The following is a 7,500-nucleotide window of genomic DNA, read 5'->3' as shown; positions in this document are numbered from 1 at the left end:
GGTTGAAACAAGGTAAATATGTTCTAAAAATCTCTTTGGAATTTCCTAAAGACTTTTGTATAAAGTCCTGCATTCGTTCGACAAACTTTGGTATTTTTATATTTTTTTGTCTTACAGTATATTTCTCTTATTCATTTTACCATCTTCCTTAAAAGACATCTATTCTGCAACGGCATATTTTTTTCATATCAAGAATCACTGGTATCACTTTCAGATAGCACATCCCATCGTTCATGACATTTTCTTCATTCATCATTGACCTCAAATTTCCATCCTTCCCTTACATGCGTTACGTCTGCATTTGCTTTTACTCCATCTATAATTTATTTATTGCTGTATTTTCAAACATGTCTTTTCAACATTTTCTTGCGTTTACCCAAACGTTGTGCCGTCAGTCAGAAATGCATTCTTAGACAGCACCCTTAAATGCTTTTCGAAAATATATTGAAATTGTCTTATTTCCCAAACTCTGATCATTCCCTGTTTTCCCATCTGTAGGGGAATAGCCCATTTTCTCTCCTCGGTAGATAGCTTTTCAGATAAACACTTCAGCAAAGTTTTTGTCCGAAAGCAGTATGCATTGGACCTCAGTAGTTTGGAAAATATTAGTTACCGTTCGTAAAATTTGATACGTCAACTCACTAGCTATGCAAGCTTAAGAATTTTGTTTCCATAAATCTGATTACACAATATAAATATGTAGCAATGGGGATACATATAATAGCAAAGTGAAACATGGTTAAAAGATAAATTACCGTTTTCAGTCTTAATTAGTAAACAAATTGCCTTAATTTTACACTTTAATAATGATTTTAATTATAAGACATCTTAAGCATACGACTTTCATAATTTCTTGTAGAATGTTAACGAAATTCTAAATAGTCCAGTCCAAAGTAGAATCGTAATCAGGAAATGTATTATATCCAAAGTCGATGGTATGTTGGCTATGACAGTTATATATAAACTCATGAAGTGAAACTAACCAAGGGTCAGGATTTTTTATGTAGACTTTGATCTGATTATTGAATCGTTAATGGCGTTCTCTAAAATTTGTAGTCTTATTGTTTGTAAGTTACTCATTTTGGGAACCATGTTAATGAAAGGTCTGATTTGTGGTAATATTTGAACAGTAACAAATAGATGCTAGTATATTATGATAGTGGTAATAATACTTATAAAAAATGACAGCTCTCAAAATGGAAAATTTACCAGAAGAATACAAGAGTCCCTTCTTATTGAAGTTTTATGCTATTGTTCTCAAATATTAGGTCTTCAAAAAGCAAGGTTCATTTATGTTTACGGAGTGTAACTGTAATGCACCCGCAACAAATAGCTAAGCAGTAACTGTCACCCAGTGTCGTCAGATTGGTTAGTCTAAAAATCCCCAAAACTCATGATAAAAAGTCCCCAAAAATCCCCATTTCCACAAATATATTTTCTGATCCTTTAGGCTTTACAAATATACTGTAGAAATTACTAACTATACTTCATATAAGCACAAGCAAACTAATTGCAACAATATAAATGTTGACTCTTTGTTTCTTCTTCATAGAAATTTGTACAGGATATCCCCATCAGACACCCAAAATCCCCAAATCTAGGGATAAATCCCCATATCTGGTAACGCTGTGCCACCTGACTCCAACCAGATTAAACGATAAAAGCCGATGAATGTAACACGCAAGTTTAATTTCTATTTTCATTACCGTTATGTATTATGAGTTTTTATGCCAATGTCGACCTTAATGATATAAGCTGCTGTGCTGTGGGCCTTCTTCAACGCAAAGAAACTCCAATCAACTACTACTATTACTTTTTCCCATGCCAATTGCACCCCTTCTACTCTCGAACAAATGATCGACATATAGGGTTGTGGTGGCCTAATGGAAACGTCCTTGCCTGCTGATCTGCCTGACGGGGTCTGAGTCCTGCTCATGCTCGATAGTTTCTTGTGGTGACTGCAACCTCACCATCCTTGTGACCCAAGGATGAGGGTTTTGGGGAAGCCTATAGGTCTACCTGCCGAGTCATAAGCACCCATTACTTGGCCCGCCCTGGGTGGAGAGGGTTGGGGGCCCTGATCACATGTTCAGTATATATGGTTAGTCTGGGTTATTGTCCTACTAGCTAAGGCTTTGTCACTGTCCATTGCCTCTGCCATACATGAGCAGCCTTTAAACAGAATGCTTGCCCGTTGGCCCTCTTTGGTAGAAAACATTCCAAGGCAGAATCCAGCTATTCTACCTTCAACCACGAACTACTGGTAGTGCATTTGGCTGTCCATCACTTCCACCACTACTTTTAGGTCATGTCGTTCATGATTCGCACATGTCCCTTGCGCTGCCTTCACTCAACAGTACGATGCCTGATCTGCCCGTCAACGCTGATATCTCTTTGCCATTTTTTAATACAATTGTACAATTCAACACATCCCTCCCCTGGTAACTGAATCCCATTGCCAATAACCTTTATATAAATATGCTGGCCACCGTTTCACCTAGGGATTGAATACAAGGCTTTGGCACAAGCCCAACGAAAGGACCCCGAGTACCCAAACCTGTAGGACGTCCTGCTCATCTCTCCATTGGGAAGACATTGCTCTCGATGACTGCAACACTTACCTCCCCTATGCCTCCCTGCACCGACAGGTGTTACAAGTGTTCCATGACCTCTTACACCCCTCGAGACAATCTGCTGCCCAGCTACTGAAGTCGAAGTTCATATGGCAAGGCATCACTATAGTTGCCAAGGATTGGGTCCTTGCTCGTACTTCTTGTCAAACTTCAAAAGTCCATCGACACATGGATTCGTGTTTGGGCACTTTCATCAACCTCAGCATCGTTTTGCCGACATTCACAATACCTTCTCACAGTCATTCGCTGGCCTGAAGCCCTCCCATGCAAGATGCAACGTCTACCTCAAGTACTGCTGCTTCAGTTTTTGGATGGATAGCATGATTCGGCAACCTAGGGCATATTACTTCAGACATAGTATCACTCTCACCTCTCAATTACGCACATCAATCAGTTGGGCATTTTCTAGGCATCATCCTACATCAGACTAACGCTTACAACCTTGCAGCGAACATACTTGTGGAGTTTTTCCACCGTATAAAAAAAAAGCAGCTTTGATGTCCTACACTGACTCAATCTGGTTTCCACTACTTCACTGGGTCGTCCTCGGACTGAGGACCACTCCCAAGGACATCATCTATGTCTCAGTGCCTGAAATGGTATATGGCGATCCGTTGATTTTTCAGTCAGCGTCACGTTGTGGGAAAATTCACCCCCTGCCGTCTAACTTCAACCCCAGCAAAGCAGCACATACTAAAAGACCTACACACCGCAACACACTTCTTCATGTGCACTGACGCTTGCAAGCCACATCTTACGCACCCCTCCCCCATATACGGGGCTTTTCCTGCCGTCCGTTGTACTTGGAAAGATTTTCAAGTTAACATTTGTGGAAAAGAGGATTTGATCACCATTGACTGACTAAAACCTGTGCATCTCCTGCAGAGTTTTATTGCTGGCGGGTCACCAGCATTACAGCCCTCTAGAGCAGATCGCCTTCTTGCACATGCATGTCTGCTTCAGGACGTTACCACGTAATGCACGCCGCACGCGCAACAAGAAACGCACATACAAATAAAGAAAATGCCCTCTCTACGATATATGCAGCGCACACAGTAACTGCCCTCTGACGTCAACCAAATTAAACGACAAAAGCCATGGAATGTAACACGCTAACATGAACTCTTTATTATCGTTATATTGTTATTATATTGTTATTTTTTGTGCCAATTTCAACCTTGTTGACAAAAGCTGTTAAATGCACTTATATTTGTCACCCTTGTGTAACCCCTTAGATCATATATAGTAAATACCTGGTTTGTTTCTAGGTAAAATTAGTTGTTTAAGAGCTCGTCGTTATTCGTATGATTCCACTTATAGACCATAGTATCGTAATTTTCATTGATCTTAAGTGAGGAAGTTGAGTGTTCTCTAGAGTCTAAATTTGATAATATATCAAAACACGTATTCTATCACATGAAAGGGATCCGATTCTCGTTTATGATTTATTTCTACCTTTTGTTTTTATCCCAAACAGTTTCAAATGTGTGCTACAGTTGCATAATTTTTTTATCCCTTTTAAAAGGAAATAGCTTTAGATCTTATACAGTAGCTGTATTTACGTTATTTCTCTCTCTCTCTCTCTCTCTCTCTCTCTCTCTCTCTCTCTCTCTCTCTCTCTCTCTCTCTCAATATCAAATTTCCTGTGTTCAGAATGAAGCTTTCAGTAGAGCAGCCAGACTCATGTTGACGGAAAGGAAGTCCATTGTATGATTCTGATCCAACTATTCTCTTTCTCTTCTGTAGTCTTTGTTTATTATGTTATATATAAATTATTATTATTATTATTATTATTATTATTATTACTTGTTAAGCTACAACCCTAGTTGGAAAAGAAGGATGCTATAAGCCCAGGGGCTCCAACAGGGAAAATATCCCAGTGAGGAAATGAAACAAGGAAAAATTAAATATTTTAAGAACAGTAACAGGACTAAAATAAATATTTCCTATATAAACTATAAAAACTTTAACAAAACAAGAGGAAGAGAAATAAGATAGAATAGTGTGCACGAGTGTACCCTCAAGCAAGAGAACTCTAAATCAAGACAGTGGAAAACCATGGTACAAAGACTATGGCACTACCCTATATGTATATATACATCTATGTATATATATACATATATATATATATATATATATATATATATATAATATATGTGTGTGTGTGTTTATACATACAGTATATATATGTATATATATATATATATATATATATATATATATATATATATATATATATATATATATATATATATGTTATTGGAAGGGGGGATGAGGGTGTTTTCAATATCATCTTACGATTTATAAATCAAAATACCTTTTGGGAGAATATTTTGTCTATTTTTCATTCTGATCCATCTCTGATTTTTCACAGGTGTTTAGAGATATCTGGATGGAAGCTTTAAACAAACTTTATTTTTTTTTCGTAATGGATGCTTTATGAGATTCAACTCATCATTTACTTATCTAAATAACTCATATTTCAATACTGTATTTACCTCTGACATTGCAGGGAAAAATACCAAATATCCAATTCCTCACTTGTTATATAGATCAAACGACTGGGCATTTGTGTTTGAGATTGTGAGAGAATATGACATAATAAGTATGTGTTTAGTATGATAAAGGTTATTTTGATAGGTCATTAGTGTATCTTTGATATTGTAGGGGAGATTAATATTGGCTCGAAGAGGAAATTAAACTCGCTTAATTTAAATAATATAGGTATCATAGTTTCTCTTACAGAAGAATATTTTATTTTCAGAGTTTATTCTTTTTTGTATTTTCACTCATTTATATCGCCCCCCTATAGTTTAGATTTTTTTTTTTTTGCCTGTCGACATTATAACTATCTCGAGGTTCATCGTATAGTAAACCAGAACCTATAATATGTTAGTGCCTTGAAATGTGTGTTCAGGATGATTTCAGAGAGCAGGTAGATTTAGCTAAATAAATGTTCTTCACCTACTTTTTCTCCCTTAACATTTCTCTTTACTGACTTGTATCTTCAACTAATACCGCCATTCATAGGAAAGTTGCATGGTGTAGGCTAGCAAAAAGTAAACTGGCCAAATTACTGCCGCCATAAGGCATGAAATCCTTCAAAGCTGAAAAATAGAGATTTTGAACCAGGTAACAGTCACCGATCAATCTTTAGTAATTTCATCCGCCTTAGAGAAGCCAGTTTCCAGTTGTTTTGAATAATGGTGACTAGCAATTTAAAAATTCAATGTAATGTTGACTTTAACGTTAATGATAAGGAGGAATATGAAGAACAGATTAAAGAAATCTAGATTGTACTTGCTTTTAAGCTTGAACTAAAGATTCCACGTGTCATATTTATTGTATTACGCACACATAATATATATATATATATATATATATATATATATATATATATATATATATGTATATATGTGTGTGTATGTATATATATATATATATATACATATATATATATATATATATATATATATATATATATATATATATATATAAAGAGAGAGAGAGAGAGAGAGAGAGAGAGAGAGAGAGAGAGAGAGAGAGAGAGAGAGAGAGAGAGAGAGAGAGAGATTAGACTATATACCATAACGTTACTGCTAACGTGCTATACATTATAATGGGAATTCCTTCATGGTACCACCACGCTTTGTTGGTCCCTTATTCAGAGTGTGGGAAAGGTAAGAGAAGCAGCGCGAAGGGCAACACTAGAGTGTCACATCGGGGAAAGTTTGCCTCAGGAGGAGGCTTGGCTTAGGACGGAGCTGTCATTGTAGGGGGAGGGGGGGGGGTTCTCTCCCTTGTCCAATGTTTGATAACGACTTGAATTCCTGATGTATTCCCATTCAGATACGGAATTTCCAGTTTTTTTTTCTTTCTAGTTAGCGTTAAAGTCATCATCCTCTTTATTGTTGTTATTTGTGTCAGATGAAGCATATCATACATCATTCTTCAGAAGTAGGTCTTCTGAATGCTATTTAACTTTTATAACATTTACATTTCTGGTTTTAATTGAATATTCTTTTAGTTAACGATACATACCATGCATTATTGCAAATTCCTGAAGTGGTTGGTGTAAGATGCCTTGATGTAAGTGGGATTAACCCTGGTTCAGAAGGTAAATTTTAGGGTAATTTGAGCTGCTCGACTAGTACACGCCCATTCAACTTGTGGAATGTCCTACCAGATGTATTTTCCCCCCTAAGTAAATCCTGTTGGACTGCCAGTGCTTCCACTTTCGGATTTGTCTTGACTGATTTTGTTCTCAAGCCAAGAAAGATCATTTACAAAGGCGGCAATTGTAACCCTTTTAATACGGATGATGCTATATAGTTTGTTATCCCACAAAAGCCTTTAATTCCACTGCCGCTATTGACCTTAAGGGAGCCTTCTCGTCGGCCAAAATGTTTTCTCTTTTTCCAAGAGAGGGAGAAATTTTATGGCCCTGGTTTTCTGCTTCATAGAATTCCTTCATGGGAGGCGGTGTTTATATTGCTATTTGGAGCTCAGCTTTCGAGCCATTGAATAAATCTACCCAAACACAAGTCTGGTTTGTGTGTGTAGGTTTGTGTGTAGACCTCCTCCTCTTCCTCCCCGCCCATCATTGGCACTCACCGACGTCCAACTGTCATGGACGTTTTTCCCTTGCCGTTCTCCTCCTTCTTGTGCTGTTTCAGTATGATGCCTAACATTTGAGTGGAGATGCCGGAAGCCCTACTCTTCGTGTACTTAGCTCTACGCAGAAGGATTACCGATGTTTATTAATTGGAACAGAAATCGTAATAATTGTCAACTGTTGCGCAGTCTGGCGGCACATGTGTGCGGGTTTGTTATTGTGGCGGGTGGCTGGCGGCCCTCCTCCGGGTCA

General features: G+C 37.5%; 1 protein-coding gene across 8 annotated transcripts in view; it reads left to right on the top strand.

Moving 5' to 3' along the window:
• Positions 1-7,500, top strand: part of CdGAPr (GTPase-activating protein CdGAPr) — an 805,825-nt gene that overhangs the window by 707,388 nt on the left and 90,937 nt on the right. The window lies entirely within an intron of this gene.

This window comes from Palaemon carinicauda, chromosome 15 (assembly GCF_036898095.1).
Source record: "Palaemon carinicauda isolate YSFRI2023 chromosome 15, ASM3689809v2, whole genome shotgun sequence".
Lineage (NCBI taxonomy): Eukaryota > Metazoa > Arthropoda > Malacostraca > Decapoda > Palaemonidae > Palaemon > Palaemon carinicauda.
The sequence above is the reverse complement of the archived record's forward strand: the minus strand, read 5'-3'. Positions and strand labels throughout refer to the sequence as shown.